This window comes from Peromyscus maniculatus, chromosome 17, assembly GCF_049852395.1.
Source record: "Peromyscus maniculatus bairdii isolate BWxNUB_F1_BW_parent chromosome 17, HU_Pman_BW_mat_3.1, whole genome shotgun sequence".
NCBI classification, from domain to species: Eukaryota; Metazoa; Chordata; class Mammalia; order Rodentia; family Cricetidae; genus Peromyscus; species Peromyscus maniculatus.
This window is the reverse complement of record NC_134868.1, coordinates 9,485,414-9,507,900: the sequence shown is the minus strand read 5'-3', so window position 1 is coordinate 9,507,900 and position 22,487 is coordinate 9,485,414.

Below are 22,487 nucleotides of genomic sequence, written 5' to 3'. Positions count from 1 at the left end.
GTCATATATATGCCTTCACTTTCCACCCTGTTTGCGACTGGGTCTCTTGTTCGCCGCTGCATATGCCTGGGTGGATAGCCCACAAGCACAGGGGATTCTGCTCTCTCTGCCTCTCCTTTTGTTCCTGTGTACATACCCCTACACAGACACACAGGGAACACTCGCTACTGTATCTAGTTTTATGTGGGTTCTGGGGATCTGAGTTTATGTGTGTGTGTGTGTGTGTGTGTGTGTGTGTGTGTGTGTGTATGTGTGCGTGTGTGTATGTGTGTGTGTATGTGTGTGTGTATGTGTGCGTGTGTATGTATGTGTGTGTGTATGTGTGTGTATGTTTGTGTGTATGTGTGTGTGTATGTGTGTGTATGTGTGTGTGTGTGTTCGTGTGTGTGTGTGTGTGTGTGTGTGTGTGTGTGTGTGTGTGTGTAGCACTTTACTCATTGCAACATCTCTCCATCCCTTGCATTCTTTTCTTAACTTGGCTCTGCTGTTTTCCCATTCATAAAATATGAATAGTCACTGAGAAACTGGAGACCATTAAGCTGTGCTAAACTTTGCCTCAGTCAGTTCTGCACTTGTTCTTTTCTATCTATCTATCTATCTATCTATCTATCTATCTATCTATCTACCTATTATCCATCCATCCATCTATCTATTTATCTATTTATCTGTTTGTTTTCCAGACAGACTGGCATTGGTTCTCTGTGTAGCCAAGGATGACCTTGACCTTGACCTTGTGCTGCCCCTGCCTTTACCTCCCGAGGGCTGGGGTTGCAGGTGTGGATCATCATCACTCAATTCTTCAGTGCTGGGGGTCAAACCCAGGGCTTCACGCATGTTAGACAAGCACTTCTTCACCCACGGACCTGCATTCTTAGTTCTTTTTTCTTTTGTCTTGGAGGTAAAATCTGACTCTGTAGCCCAGACTGATCTCAGATTCTCAGTAATCCTTCTGCCTCTGATTTTCAAATGCTGGGATTACAGGCATGAGACCATACCTGGTTTATAATATATTTCTTATTAAAATTGCCTACGGTCATAAATGATGTAATGTACAGTCTATTCACATTTTCTGGGGCAAATGCAGGGTTTGTACTCTGAACCTGATTTACAGCAGGCCGACAAATGATAGCAATGTGATCCTCAGATTGGTTGCCTTGATTGACATGATCTTGTCTTACAAAAGCTAGAGACCTCAGACTTACTCTTAGTGGAAGCTGGAGAGATGGCTCAGTGGTTGAGTGTATACTGCTCTTGTAGAGGACCAGGGTTCAGTTCTTAGAACCCACGTTAGGTGGCTTACAACTGCTTGTAATTCCAGCTCTGGGGTATCCAAGGCCTCTGACTTCTATAGGTACCTACACTCATGTGTGTAAACTCCTACACAGACAGAAGATGGATACACACACACACACACACACACACACACACACACACACACACACACACACACAATTAAAAATAAAGAGAGTGACCCTTGCTACATCCCCAGTCCTCTTTTCATATCCAGTTCTCATATTCAGGCCAGAAGATCCTATCGGCTTTATCTTCCTTCAATTCCCTTTTGTTTTGTTTTGGAGACAGGGTTTCACTACCTAATCCTGGCTGGCCTGGAGCTCACTATGTTGACCAGTCCATCCTTGAACTCACAGAGCCTGCCTCTACCTCTCCAGTCCGGGGGAAGTAGTGCACATCTGACCACTGATGCTTGCTAATTTTATTTATGAATGCATTTTTTTTGAGTCAGGGTCTCACTTTGTAGCCCTGGCTGGCCTGGAACTCACTATGTAGGTCAGACTGGCCTGAAGCTCACTCACCTCTGCCTCTGAAGATCTGGGATTAAAGGCGTGTGCCATTCTACCTGGCTCTATTTATGTGTTTGACCTTCCTGCTGCCACCTGTAATTACAGGCACGCAGCACCAGGCTGAGCCTCTATTCATTTATTTTTAAATCTAAGGCTCAGAGATCAACAAGGTAGCTCTGCGGGTAAGGGGGATTGCTGCCAAGCCTGAGGACCCGAGTTCCAGTCCCAGGTCCCCTATGGTGGAAGGAGAGAACTGACTCAAATTGTCCTCTGACCTTACAGGTATGCTATGGCACATGCTCCCCACACACAATAAATGAATAAATGCAATAAATATATATATTTTAAAATGTTTAGGGGTCAGAAGCATAGAAATAACCTAATAAGATTTCACTATATAAACTTGTTTTTGCATTTTATTTATTTATTTGATGTATGTCAGTGCACACAAGCTAGCGTACCTCTGTCAAGGGCAGAACAACCGTCAGTAGTCCTTTTGGTAATTTACTACACCTTCAGGGCCCATAAATTCTCAGATTATGGGCTGGACTGCTGTGTGTAACGAAATAGACTTGATGAAGTCTCCCAGCTGACGGGACATTCAGGTTCAGTCTAACTTAATGGCCTAACCTTACAGAGGAGGGACTGTGAGTCCGGAAAGTTTTAGTGATTTGCCCCCATTATCATATCGTATATTGCTACTCATAGCATAGCTATGAAACTCCCCTCCCGGGCTTTATCCACGGACATTCATCTTGCTGCCGCCAAGCACTGACGTATGCAGACAAACCTTTTTTTTTTTTTTTTGCTTTTTGCTTTCTTGAGACAGAATCTCACTCTGTAGCTAACGTTGAATGCACTGTGTAGCTCAGGCTGGTCTCAAGCCTGTGGTGGCCCGCAGTGCTGGGATGACTCTCCTGACACACCTTGGCTGCCCTGGATAAGGATTTTGTTGTTCTTATTCTTGTCTTTGTAAGTCGAAGGAATCTGTGAATTGCTCGAATACTTTAATACTGCCTTCCCCAGTGGCCGCTTGCTCTTCGTAGTTTGTGTAGCTTTGATGATTAGATCTTCATTCCAGGAGCAAGATGGGTTGTTTACCTTCAAAGCCCCTCAGAAATGCTGGTTCCTTGTGAAAAACCCACAGCCTGTTACATCACCGGTGGGCAAAGCTCGGACTGCAGGCCAAACCCAGGCTGCAGGCTTATTTCTGTGCAATCTCCGTGCTGAGAATGACAGTTGCTTTCACTCATTTTTGTTTTGTGTGCATGTGTGCCCCAGTCTGTGTGTGCAGAAGTCAGAGGACAAGTTCTGGGAGTGGGGTCCAGGACTTGAACTCTGTTCTTCAGGCTTGAAGGCAAGTGCCTTCGTTTTTCTTTTTATATAGTTGATAATAATTAAAGGACTGGCAGTGTGGCTCTGTGGTAGGTATGTGCTTAGCATGCATAAGACCCTGAGTTCAGTTCCCAGTTCTTGAAAGAGGGAAATTAAAATAAGAATAGCCTCTTGTAGCATATGAAGGTTCTATAAAAGTACAATTTTAGAGTCTTTTAATAATTTTTTTCCCAGAACATAGCTGTGTTTGTTTGTTTGTTTTTCTGTTTTTCTTGGTACAACATCAGAGTAGTCATTGCAATACAGCTTGAGATATTCTCTGTCTTGTCCTTTTAAGAAAAAGCTTATTCATCCCTGAATTGCAGTAAAATCAGGTTGCACTTCCCCTCCTGCCCAGGGCCTCTGCGATGCTTAGATAGGCATCTAGTTAGAACCAGTATTTTAACATCTTTGAAGACTAAAACAAAGCCAAATTGCAAACAACCCAGAAATGGTGGGGCTGCTTCTTCTTCTTCTTCTTCTTCTTCTTCTTCTTCTTCTTCTTCTTCTTCTTCTTCTTCTTCTTCTTCTTCTTTTTCTTCTTCTCCTTCCTTTCTCTTCTTCAATACTGTGTTTAATGTGCATATAGTGCTTTCCACCAAAAATTAAAGTTTACAAGTGATGCTTGTATCTGGTAGACAGAAAAGCTTCCCACGGCATGCCAGCAGAAGGTATGTATGTGTTGGACTAATTGGCTAAGGAGACCTCGCAGGCCAGACTCCCCAGGGGACTTGCAGGGAGAAGGGAGTTGCTCTTCCCCACCCCGACCTTGTAGCTGAGTTTCCAGCTTCTTAAAGTCTATACCTAGATACTGAAAATGAAATCTTTTACATGGATTTAAAAGCTTAGGATATTTGAGTCTGGGCTGATAACGAACCAGTCAAGGAACAATTTGTTTTACTTAAAGAGAGTTAAGTTTTTTAAGATGACATGTAATGACTTTACCTTCAACCCCAATAAAATATACTAACAGTGCAGAAGAGAGAAACACAGAACATAGATTATGAGGATATGTGCAAGAAAATGTTTATCCTTACTAAAAGTTCAATAAAGTCAACTTAAAACAGCAGCAAGATACCCTGTTTTCCTTACATGAAATTACAAAGGACAAAATATTACATTTTCTGATGATATCGTCTAAAGTAGAATATTATTTTAAGATGTGTTACTTTTGTTTATGTTGCATTTGTTTAACTCTGTGAAGCTGTGTTACTGTGCCTGTGTGAAACACCTGATGGTCTAATAAAGAACTGAACGGCCAATAGCAAGGCAGGAGAAAGGATAGGTGGGCCTGGCAGGCAGAGAGGATATATAGAAGGAGAAATCTGGGAGGCCAGAGCTAAGGTCAGGAGAAGCCAGAGAAGGAGGACTCCAGGGGTCAGCCACCCAGCTACACAATCAGCAATGGAGTAAGATTTACAGAAGTAAGAGAACAAGAAAAGCCCAGAGGCAAAAAGTTGACGGGATAAGTTAAGGAAAACTGGCAAGAAACAAGCCGAGCTAAGGCTGGGCATTGATAAGCAAGAATAAGTGTCTGTGTGTGATTTATATGGGAGCTGGGTGGCAGGTCCACCCAAAGAGTCAAAAAAAAAAAAAAAAAAAAAAACCAAACAAATAGTTGTCTCTGTATAGTGACAAATTCTCTCTCTCTCTCTCTCTCTCTCTCTCTCTCTCTCTCTCTCTCTCTCTCTCTCTCTCTCTCTCTCTCTCCCTCTCCCCCTCTCTCTTCAATATTCTTGCTGCATAGCCCAGGCTGGCCTCCAACTCATGATCCTCCTGCCTTAGCTTCCAAAGAACAAAGAACTGGGATTGCATACAAATATGCTTGCCACCACACCTGGATCAAAGAACTTCCAAAAATATGTAATGTGCCATTCAAAAGCCTTTAATCCCAGCACTCGGGAGGCAGAGGCAGATGGCTCTCTGAGTTCGAGGCCAGCCTGATCTACACAGAGAGTTCCTTGATAGCCAGACCTATGCAGAGAAACCCTGTCTTTCAAAAGCAAACAAAACAAAACAAAAACATTAGGGGACAATTAAGTTAAATTTTATTATTTTTAAAATTTTATCTTGAGCCATCTGTTGTTTAGAATACAAATCTATCTAACATGCCGCTTTCATTCTTAGAAATCCTTTAGCCTCCTAACGACCAGCAGAGCGAAACCCAGTCTCTCTCAGAGGCACACAACGTCTTCCTCCTATCGCTCTGGACACGGTCTCCCTGCCATTCTATCTCCATGACACGTCCTCTTGCCCCTACCCACTAGGATCCATCTACAGGAATCTCTCTTTAGCTCTTCCCACATATTTTTTTATTTATTCCTCTGGTTTCACTGGTCATTTGTAAATGTTGAGAGCCCGCTGGGCTGGCCTTTTTTTTTTTTTTAAATTAAGAAATTTTTTATTCATTTTACATACCAATCACATCTCCCTCTCTTCCCTCCTCCTGCCCCCCCCCACCACAGCCTTTCCTCCCATCCCACCTTCCATTCCCTCCTCCAAAAAGGTAAGGCCTCCCATGCGGAGGCAGCAGAGCTCAGCCGGCCTTTAACTGGATATGTTGCTCAGGATGACTTTGAACTTCTGATCCTCCTGCCTTCAATGACTCAGTGTTGAGATTACACTTAACAGCTGTGTGTGTGTGTGTGTGTGTGTGTGTGTGTGTGTATGTGTGTGTGTTGAGGGCTTCCTGCAGGCAAGAGGAGCATTCCACCTCCTGAGCTCAGCTCAGCCTTGCCACCTGATGACGTCAAGCATCCTCTTAAATGATAAATGATGTTTATCGTCATCATTGATCTTGCCTTGAGATGTCTCATCTTCAACTGTCATTTTCATTTTTGCTTCCTATAGCTTTTTTTTTTAATTTTTTAATTTTTTTTTATTTTGACAGAGCCTCTTTACTTAGCCATGGCTGTCCTGGAACTCATTGCATAGATAAGGCTGGCCTCAAACTCAGAACGATCTGCCTGCCTCTACCTCCCCAGTGCTGGGAGTAAAGACATGCCACCATGCCTGGCTCCTGTAGTCTTAGACAGCACAGACTTGAGGACATCAATGGCATCAGTACTGAAAGTAACTTGCAGCTGGATGCAGTGGCCCACACCTGCAATCCCAGTATCTGGGATGTTGCTATAAATTAGACCAGCCTCATCTACATAGTGAGTTGGAGAGGCAGCCAGGACTATATACCAAGACCCTTTCTCAAACAACAATACAAGCAAATGAACAGAAGGAGCAAGTTTCTGGGAACCACCCCCAGATCCAGGAGAAAGGCTGGTGCATTCAACCTTGACAAAAAGATTTGTGGCGGTTTGAATGAAAATGGCCCCCATAAGATCACAGGGAGCAGCACTGTTGGGAGGTGTGGCTTTGTTGGAGTGGGTGTGGCTCTGTTGGAGGAAGTGTGTCACTGGGGATGGGTTTTGAGGTTTCAGATGCTCTAACCAGGCCGGGTGTGTCTCCTTCTTCCTATGGTCTGCTGATCCAGATGTAGAACTCTTGGCTCCGTCTCCAGCACCTTGTCTGCCTGTGGGCCGCCACACTTCCCACCATGATGACAATGGACTAAACCTATGAACTGTAAGCCAACCCCAATCAAATGCTTTCTTTTATAAGAGTTGCCATGGTCATAGTGTCTTCTCACAGCAATAGAACCCTAAGACACTAATGAAGTAAAATAAGGTAGAAAAGACTGATCATTATGTAGATGTAACAGTCTTATTAAATAAGAAACACAGAGCCAAATGCAGAGTTAAAAGCCCAAGAGATCAGAGCAGTAGCTAAGAGCAGAGATGACCTCTTGGGCTTTTAACTCTGCATTTGGCTCTGTGTTTCTTATTTAATAAGACTGTTACATCTGCATCATTAGATATCGATTCATTGATTTATTTAGGGACTTAAAGTATTGCTTGTACTGCCTATATGCCAAGCATGACTTCACTTGCTACCTGGGACATGATGACCCTACCTAAGACATGACTCTTTTAAAAAGTTTTGTTTTATGTGTGTGTACGAGTGCTTTGCTGCATGCATGAATGTTCCTGCACCACATACATTCAGTGTCTAAGAAGGCACTGGATCCCCTGGAACTGGAGCTACAGATGGTTGTGAGCTGCCATGTGGGTTCTGGGAATTGAACCTAGGTCCTCTGGAAGAACAGCCACTGCCTTTAACCTCTTTGCCATCTCTCTACCCCTAAGAGTAGATTCAGAACTTGGTTATGGTCTATTGCCTTTATACATCTTTTTGTTATATTTGCTTGTTTTTTTTTTTTCTTCCTGAAACAGGTTCTCATGTAGTATGGCTAGTCTTAAACTCATTCACACTTGAACATAGGAAGCGATTGCCTCTACAGCTGAGTGCTGGGATTACATGTGTGTGCCACTGTGCTCAGTTGATGGTGTGTTGGGAATTTCAACCCAGGGCTTTGTGCATGCTAGCAGACATTCTACTAACTAAGCTGCGTGCTCGGCTCACCTTCATGTATTGGAATGAGCACACATGGTTGGTTGTCTGTAGGTAGTGATATTATGTCTCCTAGGTAGGAATCATCTTGTTCTTCATGTCATGATTCCACCAGGCATTTCAAGGAAGAGGAAGACCAGTGATATCCAAAAGAATACCTTTTTCTGTGGCAGGGTCTTCTGCATCCCAGGCTGGCCTTGAGCGAGCTGTGTAGCAGAGGATGACCTCAAATTTCTGATCCTCTCACCCTCACTTCCCAAATGCTGGGACTGTGGGCGTGGGCCAACATGCCCAATTTATGTAGTGATAAACTCAGGGTTTCCTCTATGCTGCGAAGCACTCTACACCCCCAGCCTAGGAAATGCCAATGATGTTTAGATTTACCCTCCCACAGAATGGCCACCTGCACCGCTGTAGTGTAAGCAACACTTTGCCAGAGTTAATGCTCTCGTTTTGTTCCTTCATACTGTAGGAAGAGGAAATTCAGAAATCCTGCCTCCGAATATTGAGGGTACAGGGAGAACTTCCCACCTGGACAATATTATGGGTCTGTGATTTCATACGTTTAGCTTTTTCTACAGAGTCTAGAGGTGCAGGAAACAGATTCAGTGCTTCAATGGGCCATGGGTAAAGGGAGTATAAGCAGTGGATTCCTTCAGAGAGCCCAGGTGGAAGATACAGTGTGTAGTAAGCTCCAGGATAGCCTGGACTACAGAGTGAGAGAGTAACCAGTTTCCCTGTCTTGTCATCCAAAGGACCCTTTATTAGGGGAGAGCAAACTAATTTTATTCGTATAGCAGCTCTTGACTAAACGATCCAAAAGAAGCATGTAGAAATACTGAAGGAGACCCACAGTTACCCTTTGGAGAAAACAGGGTAGCCATGAGCTTGTTCAAGCTCCCTCCTCCTTTGTGAATTCTCCAGTGGCCTTCAGCATTGAGGTTGTGACCAGGGACCCAAACCTTTTCAAGACTGCAGAATTAACCCAGGCATTTTAAATGGCCTTCAGAGAAACCTTCTGAAATGCATAGTTCAGTAATTGCATATGGCTTTAGCATAGTTCGAATGATAATAGAAGCAAACAAAACCCCCAACGAAGTGAATTAGCAGATCTCTACATGAAAGAAATATTTTTAAAATGAGATAATTTGTTTGCTATTAAATGTTATCTTGTGGGAGGTAAAAACTTGGTTGGTTTGGAATTTCTGCCTCTGCTCTTTAGATCTTGAGTTAACCCCTTAATTCATGCTAAAATGCAAGTTTCTATTCTTTGGGATGGGTAGGTTTTTAATTCGGTTTTGGGTTTAGATAAGGTGCTTAGTGAATCTCCAGCACTTGTTTAACATAAGATCAGGAGTTGGGCTGGTCGTTAAAAACTGTTTCTGAGAGTCTGGACTGGTGGTGCGAGATGCTATCCCAGCCCTTGGGAGGCAGAGGCAGGAAGAGTGAGCTCAGGAGGGCAGCTGGAGCTACACAGTGCGTTCAGGCCAAGAGACTGTCCAAAAGGAAACAAACAAAACCAGAACAAAGCAGAAGCACCTCAAAGGTCTGCTTGAATAGACTTACCTTTAAAAATGGATTTTCTTTAAAATTTAAAAAGCACACATTTTAAGTAAGGTTATTTTCTAAATTAGTAAATTTAAATTACCCCTCTCTGAAATATCTAGCTATTGTTTCTAGCTCTGAACTTTGAGTCATTCCATAATGAATCTGGTTCCTTTCAGTGTTTAGGAAAAAAATCCTTTATGCTTCCCCTAAACTTTTTAATCTGCATGGAGGCATCTCTAGGGTTCCTGGAGAGATCTTTCTAGGTCGTGATGTGTAGACCTGTGTGTTTAACCCTTTGCCCTCCTGGAGGGTCTTTCTTCTTCATCCCTGCATTTTTCCAGATACAATGTCAACTAGAAAAACAAGGCTTTTGTGTTGGATGAGGGATGTCATAACCACAGGAGCGTTTGTTGATGTAATGTGTCAATGTATGTTCAAACATATTTATTAGTGTGTGATCTTTGAGTAAGGCCAACAACAGCTTTTATATATTTAGACAGGGTCCCATATATCACAGGCTAGCCTCCAACCAGCAATGCAGCAGGGTGAATGATGACCTTGAACTCCTAACATTCTTGGGAAGACCTCCAGAATTCTGGGGTCATAGGTGTGAGCCTCCATGCCTGGTCTATGTGATGTTGGGGATAAAATCGGGAAGATTGGGGACACTGGGACAATGAAGATGAGAAGGCTGAGCTGATATTGAGAGTGATCTCATACCGAAGGGGGCCAGTTCTGGTTAGAGGACTCAGCAGGATTCTTGCTAACACTGGACAGTGAAGAGGCCAACATGGCAGGCCAGTTTCCATTTTAGCCACTTTCCCCTGTTTCTTCCTTATGGTTTTTAATAGGAACTGTGGAATGTACTAGAAGCTCAGCACCCTGAAATTAACAGGGAGCTGGTAGAACAACTTAGTCTCTGTTCTCATCTCTTCTAGAATGGCAAGGTCTTTAAAGCTTCGCTTCAGTGTGTCAAGGGACCCTGGGATTTCAAACCCAGGCTATGGTTTGGCAGGATGGCTCAGTGGGTCAAGGTGCCTGTTGCCAAGCCTGATGAGTTGAGTTTGATCCCCAGAACCTACACAGTGGGAGGAGAGACAAGTTGTCCTCGGACCAACACATATGCAGTATAATACACACACACACACACACACACACACACACACACACACACACACTATTTATTTCTCTTGTATCTATTTTCTATGTTCCTATGTCATCTGAGTGTGAGTATGTGTAGCAAGTGTTCCTAACTGCTGAGCCATCTCTCTGACCCCTAGAAAAATCTTAAAACAAGCAAGCAAACAGCAAACAGAAGCCAGGGTGGGCTGCTCTCCCAGGTCCCTTAGCTTGGTGCTGGTAGGACATGCCAGCAGCATTCCAGGCAGCTTTCCAGAGCCTGGGGAGACTGGTTTCCATGAGCACCCTTCAGCTGTCCCATGCTGCCGGCCTACAGTGATGCTGCACTATGGATTCTTCCTGTGTACATGGATGTTCCCTGTGCAATGAGCCATGCTTCACAAGCCCTGAAGCTCCCACATCAGGACCCATATGAAAAGCATCCCAGAGATGCTTGAGTGGACTTTATCAACCCTATTATATGTGTGAGAGCCAAAGTTATGTTTTAAGTTTTAATTACTGTGCCTAAGAGATTGTTAATTCCACCGATTGAGAATAAGACCACTACCACAATTTAAAGCTAAATTTGAAGTGAGCTTTAATTAAATACTGACCAGGTGGATAGGCTCTGGCCAGGTTCATCTTCTGGGTTCCCAGAAACCGGCTTCAAGTCTTGGTTTGCAGCAGCTTAAATATATCCCATTAGGTCCAATCAGGGGCAAGTATACATCCTGACGTATATCCTGCCTGTCAACCTCCTGCCCACGTGTGTTCATGCACATCTGGTGCAGATGGGTCAAACAAACTTGTTTAGGGGAGTGTAAACATGGAGCTTGTTACCTCCCGTAAACAATAGCCTCCAGCATTTTAGGAACTATCTATCCTTGGGCAGTCAGAGGCATTTTTGTTTCATGAATCTCTATGGCACAGTAATTAAAACTTAAAATGTAACTTTTGCTCTCCCAAGATCCTTAAACAAAATGCCTCTGACTTATAAATCCCTTGCCCAGGATAGATACTTCTTGAAATGCTGGAGGCTGTTGTTCATGTAAGATAACAAGGCACAGGTTTTCACTCCCCTAAACAAGTTTGGTTGACCCAAGTGCACTGGATGTGCTTGGTCACACATGGGTGGGAGGTACGTAGGCAGGAAGTACATCATAATGTTTGCTTGTCCCCAATTGGACGAAGGCAGGAAATAAGTAACCTTGTGGGTTTACTTTTATAAGCACCTTGCCAACATGGCTCATGGCCATTTTCTGGGAACCCCAGAATGGACTTGTTGGGAGTCCATCATCCTGACCAGTATTGAAAGCTTGCTTCAAATCTGGCTCAAAAGCGTGGTAGTAGCCTTAGTCTCACCCAGTGAACATTCTAGAGGGTAGGTGTTTATACATGTGAGGCTGTTTTCAAACTAGTATCCTTAAACAAAAACAAAATACAAGATGCTGGGATGTAGTTTAAACTGCTAGCCTGACTGTCTGGCATCCATAGGGCCCTAGGGTCAACCCCAGAACTACATAAGATAGATATGATGAGACATATTTATGTTCACAGAACTCAGGAGGTAGAGGCAGGAAGATCAGAAATTCAAGTTTTCCTTGTTATTTATTAAGTGGAACGATGTTATTTATTAAGTAGCACTATTTACCATGTGGAGTATAACAAAGCCCACTACAGGAATTTATTAGGGGAAGGGGAAGAGAAGGGGGTGCTTAGTCCTATGGAAAGGTCGCACAGGAAGAGAGGGGAGGAATAGATGGAACCTATTTTTTATAGGTTCCCCTCCACATGCACATATGGGCTTACGTAGCTACGCCACACATGCGCCTAGATTGTGTGATCATGCTTTGTACAAATTACTTGATTACACATCACATGGGTTATGTAGGATGTAAAGCCCTGGGATGACTAAGCCTCTTGCTTGGCTACTGGACAGCATATGTGCAGTCATGTAGCTGGGGGAGTGTGCTGGGATTCTACACATGTGCAGCTTGGGGCCTGGCATCTGGTGTCTGACATCATCAGTGGGCGCTGGTGACTGACTATGAGCCTGCCGTGTGGTCACGAAATCCCTGCCTTAAAAATCTGGACGCAGACCCCCACCCCTCTCTTTCTGTGTTCTCTCTCTGCTCTGCTCCCTCCCCCCCCCCTTCCCTCCCCCCCAGGCCTGGCTCCTCCCTCCTATCCCCCTCCTTCCTTCTAATAAATCTCTTTATAACTCTGGCAGTCCTGGCCGTGGCCGTGACTTTTCTGTAGGTAACCAGCGCCACCAGTCAGTGCTGTTTTACCATCAGAGTGGCTAGGAATTCTAACACTTCTCACCTTCAGAGTGAGTTTGAGACTGGCCAGGGCTCCATGAGACCCTGCCCCAGAAATAATACAAAACAAAACAGAATGAAACACCATAAAACAAAACCAGAGTCCACATACATTTTTTTTTTTTTCATGCTGGCCATGGTGGCACACAACTTTAATCCCAACATTCTGGGGACAGAGAGGAGGATTTCTGTGAGTTTAAGGCCAGCCTTGTCTACAGAGTGAGTTCCAGGATGGCCAGGGCTATACAGGGAAACCCTATCTCAAAAACCAAATAAATAAATTAAATAATATAATAAAATAATTAAAACAAAGCAAACTTTTTAATTTGTCCCCTTATAGTCAGTCAATGGATCCGAAAGTGTTAAACCTGAGATTCATGAGTGAAAGACCAGTTCCACAAATTTTGAAGCAAGCTTTAATGAAATAGTGGTCAGGATGATGGGCTCTGTCCACGACCATTGGGAGGTTCTCAGGAAATGGTGATGAGTCACGTTTTGCAGAGGCTTAAAAAAGCAAAACCAGTCTGACAGTGGTAATTCACGCCTTTAATCCCAGCACTCAGGAGGCAGAGGCAGGTGGATCTCTGTGAGGTTGAGGCCAGCCTGGTCTACAGAGTGAGTTCCAGGCTCCAGCCTACATCCAATCAGGGACAAGCATACGTCCTGATGTATTTCCAGCCCACATACCTCCTGCCTACATGTTCTCAAGCACATCCCCTGCAGCTGAGTCGAACAAATATATAGGGACGAACAGGAACTTATTCTTAACTGTCCGTAACTGCAAACAGAACCCTTAATCTGCAAATCTGCAAGGTGCTTTTTTTTTTTTTTTTTTCTGTTTTGGTCTCTCATTAACTTGCAAGGTGCAAGGTTTGATGTTTGATGGATCTCTGCCTGCTGGCCCCTCTCTCTTCTCCGGTGTTGGGGATGGAACTGGGGCCGCGTGTATGTTGAGGATGTGTAGTATCACAGTGAGTGACACTCCCCATCTCAGTGTGTCTGTGTCTCCCCCCACCCCGTGTGTTACACCCACACCCGCCGACCTCTGTTTTGAGGAACCGTGGTGACTCAGCCTTCATACTGCCAACACTTTCAATGTACACAGGAAGACTTGAACGAAAAGTTCTGCTTGTGACGTAATCATTACGCACTCACCAGGAGAGAAAATGATTCGCTCCCAGGCGCGTCTTGTAGCTTTCCCATCTTGAGGTGACTGACCACGGTGAAGAGACGAAAGGAGAGGTCCATGGGAACCTGCACGAGAGTCTGTTCCCAGTCTGGAAGTGCGGCACTGTCCCGGCACAAAAACAACTCCCTTTGCTTTTTTGCTTGGACAAGAAGTGGGCTTGTGAACGCAGTTTAGTCCTCCAAGGCGCCTGGAGAGGCGCAATAGAGAAGCGCGATCAGAGAAACTTCAGGAGGCTTAATAAAAGATGGGCGGAGGAGAAGAGGCGTAATCCGAGAGTCGGCTGGTGAGACTGGAGTCAACGGTTTTGTGCTAGTCATGCTTGCCCTGTTTATTTTGAAAAACTTCAGTGATTTATTTGACAGTTCTCAGGCAGGGCTGTCGTTTATGCGGTAAAAAGAAGAAAAGCTAAAATGGAGGAGGCCCTTGGAGTAGGTCTCCCTGAGTAGCCTGAAAGAAAAGGGGCAGGGACAGAATGGAACAGACGGGATTCTCATTTGCATACCAGGCTGAATAGTGCCGTTAGTTATATATAAATGGCTTCTAGAATATTCTAAAATAGGAAGTTCTACGTTTTAGAGAAGAAAATTATATAAGCCTGGCCATGTGTGAACAATGTCTTCTAAGACAATATTGCAGCTGCTGAAGGAACAAAGAGAAAAAAAAAAAAAACCCAAAACTTTAAAACTTAAGATGTTCCGGGCTGGAGAGATGGCTCAGAGGTTAAGAGCATTGGCTGTTCTTCCAGAGGTCCTGAGTTCAATTCCCAGCACCCACATGGTGGCTCACAACCATCTGTAATGAGATTTGGCTCCCTCTTCTGGCCTGCAGGGATACATGCAAACAGAACACTGTATACATAATAAATAAATAAATCTTAAAAAAAAAAAAAAAACCCTTAAGATGTTCCTATTCCTGCATGGATCCTCAGATGTTTAAATGAATTGCTAAAACCTTCTCATCCCTTCCCCCCCCCCCCACACTGAGGTTATGAGACATCTCCTCACCCCCCAATAATGTAGGAGCAAGAAGTTTTTGCTAAAAACTCATGGTTTTTCTTTCTAATATCCAGCTTGGGCTGTAAGTCAGAGTGTTTCCTGTAGGCTGAGGCCAATGTGGATAAAAGGAATTGCTAGAAAGTTTAGACAAATTGAAAGAAATAGCAGACAACAAATCATTTACTAAAAGCAGGATTTTATAAATTGGCTATACATAATTTTAGGGAGAACAAAGCGGTGGGTCTGGGATGACAGTTGCCCATCATTTCAGCAGAACTGAAACCCAGCAGAAGCACTTCACTTCTGCCCTTACTGCTGTCTAGACTTCTTTCTGTTCCAGCTTGTGGAGCTTCATCCTGTACCCTGACTCCTCAGCAAGCCGAGTGACCTCCAGCAAAACTCAGGCAGGCCCACAACTAGGCAGGTAGGATACCAAAGAACACTTCAAGAGCTTGGGGAATATAGTTTTCTGAGGGACATAACATTTATTCACATCTATGCCTTGTGTAATTGGAGTGAAATGGTAGATAGGTCCATCAACCCAACTAGGGGCCATAGTTTGATTGGGTGAGGGTTCAGTAGATGTTGAGATATGGGGAATTCTTATCCAGTCAAGCCTCACTCTCCCTCCCATCTAAAAAAACTGCCTGATGTAAAAAATAACTACAAGGGACCAAATGAATTGACCAATTTGTGATCAAGAGTTAGTTTTCTAGGCCAGGTATGGTGGTCCTGAGAAGCAGAGACATGCAGAAACACTTAGTGTTCCATCATTAGCTTGTGACAGTCATGTCCTGAGGGATGTAAACAGTCTTCTGAGACAATTAGCATGCAGTACTTGTCAGGAGCAATTGCATCTACTTTCTTGTTTAAAAGGTTTATTTTTAATTATGTGTATAGAATGTGAGTGCAGGTACCTGATAATCCCTGAAGCATGGGATCCCTCCCGCTGGACCTGGGGTGTTATAGGCTCTGGTGAGCCACTCTGACGTGAATGCCAGGATGTGCAATGGCACATTCTTCTCTGGTGAGCCATCTCTCCAGCTCCATCAAAGATTCAGTATTTATTTACTTATTGGCTTTTTGAGACAGGGTTTCTTTGCGTAGCCCTGGCTGTCCTGGAACTTGCTCTGTGGACCAGGCTGGCCTTGAACTCATGGAGATCCACCTGTCTCTGCCTCCTGAGTGCTTGGGATTAAAGACGTGTGCCACCACCACTTCTTACAGGACTGAGGATTGAAGGCTGGGCCTCACACATGCTAGGCAAGCACTTACCACTGGGCTATATGCCCAGCCCTTTGTTTTCTGACTAAGGTAGATTACAGCTACTCTTTTTTTTTTTTTTTCTTTCCAAAACTCTTCGGGCTAATTTTTTTTGACCACATTCCTGTTAGCCAAACACTATGGTGATTTTAGAGGCACTTGTAAAATCTTAAGAAGCTAGCTATCTTACTCTTACTGTCTAGAAGACACCCAATAAAATAACAAGGGACTTACAAAAGAATAATAATACTGAGGAGGAAGCAGGAAAACAACCTAAAGTAAACAGAACTGTGGCCTTGTCCTGGGAGGGTGAAAGATCCCAGCTTCAAGAAAACTACATTCCCATAGCCTGCCTGGGCAGTTTGCAAAGGACTTACAAAGGGCCATTGCTCCCGCCTCTTCCTGTCATGGAGACACCTAGCACCTGAGTTCGGTAAAGAATGCTCCCCTATTCCAGCTTCAGGTCAACCACTCAGCCTCCCAGCCCCGCCAGTGAAGCGTGTCAATGTGACTGAGATTGGCGTCGGTGCCTAGGGTTGTGAGTGGCGTGGTTTATTTTCATAGTGCTTTTACACGCTTCTATAGGTCCTGGTTTTAGAGGGACCTCTAGGAATCTCTAGGACCTCTCCAAACATCACATTGGGAAATGGCCACTTTTATAACAAGTATTTTATTTAAAGATTTTTTTAAAAAAAGAGCACCACTTTCCTTGATGGCGCTCATGAGGGTCAGAAGAGACCATCAGATCACCGGGGACTAGAGTTACAGATTGTGAGAACCACCACGTGGAAGCTGGGAATGGAACCCAAGGCCTCTGCCAGAACAAATGCTCTTAACCACCAAGCCATCTCTCAAGCCATCTCTCCACCCCTCCCTCCATTTTAAAGATTATGGAAAAGATTTATTTTCTATTTGATTATGTGCAGGCATGTAGCTGTGTGGGGGTGTACATGTGTGTGAGTGTAGGTGTCCAGGGGAAGGTCAGAAGAGGATACCTGAGCCCTGGAGCTAGAGTTGCAGGTGTTTGTAATCTGCCCAACGTGGGGACTCAATTTGGGTCTTGTGTTCTCAAGAGCTGAGACATCTCTCTAGTCTCTATAAGAAGTCGTCTATAACTTACAATTAATCTTCCTTCCAACTTGCCGTGTAGTCGAGGACAACTTCGAACATTTGATCCTCTTGCCTCTACCTTCCGGTGTTGTGTTTACAGACCTGTGCCGCCTTGCCCTGTTTTGATGTGCTACCCGGGATCAGCCCAGGCCTCCGCACAAGCCAGGCAAGCACTCTCACAACTGAGCTACACCCCTGGACTGCTTCATATCTTTAGAATGTGATAAAGTCAGAAGCTAGGCCTTTGGAAGAACTAGATTCTTTCTTGCTTCCTTATGTCTCCAGGGGACAGTTTGAGGTCTCCTAGGTAATCAGTGAGTAATCTTCCTGACTCATTTTTCAAATCAATTTTACCTCTACTCTGGACTGAGTTCTGCTTTTCAAAACATTTACCTACCTTACCCTTTTTCTTATTTCTCTAAGAGTCTGTGCCCCCTCCCCCAGCCTAATTCTGATAGATTTATTCAGAGAAGAACTGAGAGGTCCTTTGGCCCAGCATCTTAGGAAGACTTCCTGACAATACAAATGGGTTAATGGTGTTATGGGCTAATGAGGTAATCCTGGGGGAGGGGGTGGTGGGGGTGGGGGTGGAGGTGGAGGTGGTGGGGGTGGTGGTGGCAGCTGTGGGCAATGCGTAAAGGTATTCACAACCAAACCTGATAACTCTAGTTTGATCTTTGGGACTCACATGGTAGGAGAGAACTGTCTCTCCCAAATAGCCATAGCTTGAGAACTTGTGAGCGCGCGCACACGCACACACACACAGACACACACACACACACACACACACACACACACAAACACAAATTTAATAGAAAATTACAAACAAAACCAAAAAATAAATGTTGTTAAGTTGGAGAACTACTGTTCTTCTGAATGCTGTTTGAAGTCATCGTGAATTGTTGCTGTGTTGGGTTCAAACCTGAAGCCTGCCTTCCATGAGCTTCCAGCACAGGACAGGGGGTAGCAGATGCAGCAGGCATGTTTACCATGGGGGCAGAATAGTGTGCCCAGAACTCCACTATTCTGCGAGTGCACAATGGAAGGAATGAGTTAGGACGTAATGTAAGTTACGACACATGCAGACTTCCTGAAACTGCTAGTGTGTATTCACTGAAGTTACTGAATAAGTGAAAACAAGATTTCCCCATTATAATAGCCATCAAGTTGTGAAACTTGAGATATAAAATCTATAAAACAAGATTATTTTAATATTTATTTTAAGATGTGTATGTCTCACTGTGTGACCCATGATGATTTTGAATTTGCAGCCCTGCTAGCGAGCTTGGCTTTGAAAATAAGATTTTTTTTTTTTTTTTCTGTGCTGGGAATTGAATCCAGGACCTTGTACAGGATTTTTGAATGTAATAAACCATAAACCAGACCAGGAAATACTTGGACTTTCTTTTTTAGATTAAATTATATGTATGTCTACATTATTACTTTATTAATATATGAAAGTTTTAACTGAGTGTGTGGTGCACAACTTTGATCCCAGCACTCCAGAGGTAGAGGCAGGCAAGTCTTTTGAGTTTGAAGCTAGCCTGGTCTAGAGAACAAATTCCAGAATAGGTTTCTACACAGAGAAAACCTGTCTCAAAAAACAAACAAACAAAAGAAAGTTTTATATATTTTTATTAAAAGCTACTAAAGAATGAAATACAGTGTTTTAAACTTTTCTTCTCTGCATATGCATCCTTAATAGTCCCAATCCTTCCTTCACTGGGTCAGAGTTTACTAATCTGTGTGTGTGTGTGTGTGTGTGTGTGTGTGTGTGTGTGTGTGTGTGCGTTTTGTATGTGTGTGAAGGTGAATATGTGCCGGTCATAGGGCAACCTCAGGTGTTCAGCCTCAACTTCCATCTTGTTTAAAACATGGTATCTGCTGTTTTTCCTCTGCAAAGGCCAGGCTAGACATCATGCAACTCTGGCTGGCCCAGAATTCAATAATGTAGTCCACACTGGTCTGCAACTTGTGGCCTTTCTCTTGCCTCTGCCTCTAGAGTTCTGGAATTATAGGTGTGAGCTATCACACCTAGTTAGATCCACTTTAAAAAGAACAATTTTCATGTTTAAAAGAGCACCATTGTTTTATTTGATAAGCCACCAAAGCCTAGAAACCGAAAAGAAAGACCTTTCTCAGTGGGCTTTGATATGAGTGTAACCCATTATCATTTGAGCATCTCTACGGCAATACGCCTTTCATTTTATGTCAACGCTAAAGAAGAACTTGTTTCTAGACCCAGGAGACCCCACTCATCGATGTTAACTCACGTTTTACTTATCATGCTTTAAAAAAAAAGGAAATAAATCATGACAGTTCTTCCATCGGTCAAACAAAACATGAACATTTTTGTCACAAAGTCCATTATTTGATATGATCCTTTGAAGTCTGACCCCAAAGCACTGCTCAGAAATTCTCAATTAATATGCAAATCAACTGACTTCTGGTCTCTGCAACCAGTGTTCCTTGTCTCTGTCCCATCAGAGAGACAAGCGGATTCTTCTGACCCGCATTCTCAGACCTCCTGCCGCTCAAGTTAGAGACACTGGAACAATGTGAGAGTTTATCTGGCAGCCCTCCCTGCGACCACCATTAACCAACAGAGCCAAGTAAACACTGATAAGACATCAGAGGGCTTCTGCAATGCTTTAGCTCTTGGAAAGGCTTCAGGCCCTCATTCTTCAGGTGAGAGAGAGAGAGAGAGAGAGAGAGAGAGAGAGAGAGAGAGAGAGAGAGAGAGAGAGAGAGAGAGAGAGAATTCCTCAGCCTCCATGTGGTCCCCAGCAGCGCACCCAATCATCAAAGTTCCGGTTAATGGTGCACTTGGTTTCTTTAGGTAGTTCAAGATCCATTTCCTCTTTGGGACCCATTTAGCTAATGCAGGATAACCTTACAAGATGAGGTGCAGGTAAGCCCCCGACTTGCTGGTCATTCGGGCCTTTATTCCAGCACCTGAACGGCAGGCTCCCCCAATCTGCTGCTCACTTTGTTGGCATCCATGCTTCTGTTTCTTCTGATCATAAAGAGGTTCATGCGTAGGACAAGCTGGAGACAGCCTGCCCACGCGCATCAGCTTTGCTTTCCTCCAAAGTGGGTCTTATCTCACACCTTCAGAAACAGAACCCAAGAAAGCATTATTGAAGGCAAACCTGTTTCATACCAACTTTGTAGAGAGCATCATTTTAGCTGAGGGGTGGGGGGTTGGGGTGGGTGGGAAGGGCAGAAGTAAGGGATTTACTGGGCATGGTGCACAGATCTGTAATCCCAGCTCTTGGGTGGTAGAGGTAGGAGGATCAGGAGTTCAAGGACTCAGTGATATAGGAGTTCTAGATCAGCCAGGATTACTTGAGACTGTATGAAGGGGGGGGGGAGAGACAGAGAGAGACAGACAGACAGACAGACACACACACCACACACACACACACACAGAGAGAGAGAGAGAGAGAGAGAGAGAGAGAGAGAGAGAGAGAGAGAGAGAGAGAGGTTTTTGAAGACAGACTTGTCAACTGGTCAGTGGTATAGACCTTTGTCCCAGGTTCAAACTACAGTACTGGAAAAAAGTCAAATAAAATTGACTAGAGTTGCATTACAAACACAGAGTACTAGAACCTGTGGAAGATGAATCAGTGTGATAGCACACACCTGCAACTCTGGTGCTCGGAAGCTGAGACAGGAGGATTAGCATGTGCTAGTCTGAGTTAAATAATGAGTTCAAAGCCACAATGGACTATATAGTGAAACCTGGTCCCCCAAACCAAAACAAGACAAGATAAAAAAAATTTTGTTTGTTTGTTTTTTGAGGCAGAGTTTCTCTGTGTAACAGCCTTGGCTATCCTGGGACTCACCTACTTTGTAGACCAGGCTGGCCTCCAACTCACAGAGGTCTGCATTGCCCCTGACCCCTGAAAGTTGGGACTAAAGGTGTGCACCACCACCACCCGAAGACAAAACATTTTAGAGAAAGAAATAAGTAAAAGCAGGCCTGGCCCGATGATTCATCAGGTGCTTGCCCAGAAGCCTAATGGACTGAGTCAGATCCCTGGAAAGATATCTTTTGACCTGCACACATTGCTGCAGCATGCACCCATGTTCTCTCACATACATAGAACACAAACACATAAGAAAAAAAAAGTGAAGAGATGAATCACCCAGACAGATAGGCAAGAACATTTCAGGTATAAGAAAGTGTAAGCAGGAAGTCCACACAGCCTACCCAGCATGTCGGTAAATAGCTGTGTGGACTTTTTCTTAAATGCCCATGTGCACTGTGCTTGTATAAACACAACAGTGCCTGCATGTGGAGGTCAAACAGCAACCTTGGTGGTTATCCTCAGCAAGGCCATTGACCTCCTTTGAGACAAGATTGCTCTTTGGCCTGGTGCTCCCTGATGAGCACAGTCTGGCCGGCCAGCAAACCCAAGGGGTCCTCCTGCCTTCAGCTGCCCAGCACTGAGTTCACAGTGTGGCCGTTATACTGGCTTTCGACAAGTAGGCAGAGGATTAGACGCAGGCCCCATGCTTGAGCTGTAGGCGCTCTACAGACTGAGCTATTTAGAAAGTGTTTAGAAAGTGTGTGTTCAGAAACTGGGTAACTGGGGCTGGAGAGATGGCTCAGCAGTTAAGAGCACTGACTGCTCCTGCAAAGGAGGTGGGTTCAGTTCCTAGCACTTATATGGTGGCTCACAACCTTCTGTAGCTACTGTTACAGAGAGTTTCACATACCCCTTCTAACTTCCACCGGTACCAGGCATACATATATGCAGGCAAAACACTCATACATACACACATGCAAATCTAAAACAAAACAACAAAAGCCTGTGTGTGCAATTGAGTTAAGGAACATAAACATATAAACAAAGTAACATCTAAGCCCCTCGTGGTGATAAGTAAGATTTGTGTTGGGCCGTATTCATGGCTGAGCCTACAGGACAGGCCCGGCACAGTGAGAGGGAATTGAAGGTCAGTGGAGCCAAGGAGGCAGTGAAAATGAGCCCAGCCTGAGGTATGTGTGGCAGGCAACCTTGTAGGTATTGGAGTTTTTCAGGATCTTGTTGATGGCTTTCAGGGATTTTAACTTGACCATCTAGGCAAGGCATAGGGCATGTAGGAAAGATAGATGAGGTGACTTGGAGTTAGGGGAGTACCAAGCAGATTCAAAGGAAACAAAAGATTTGTTTTTATTTTCTCTGTTTGAATGTTTTTGCCTGAATGTCTATCTGTGCCCCTTGTGTGTGTCTGATGCCCGCAAAGGACAGAAAAGGACCCGGGATCCTCCGGAACTGGAGCTGCAGATGGTTGT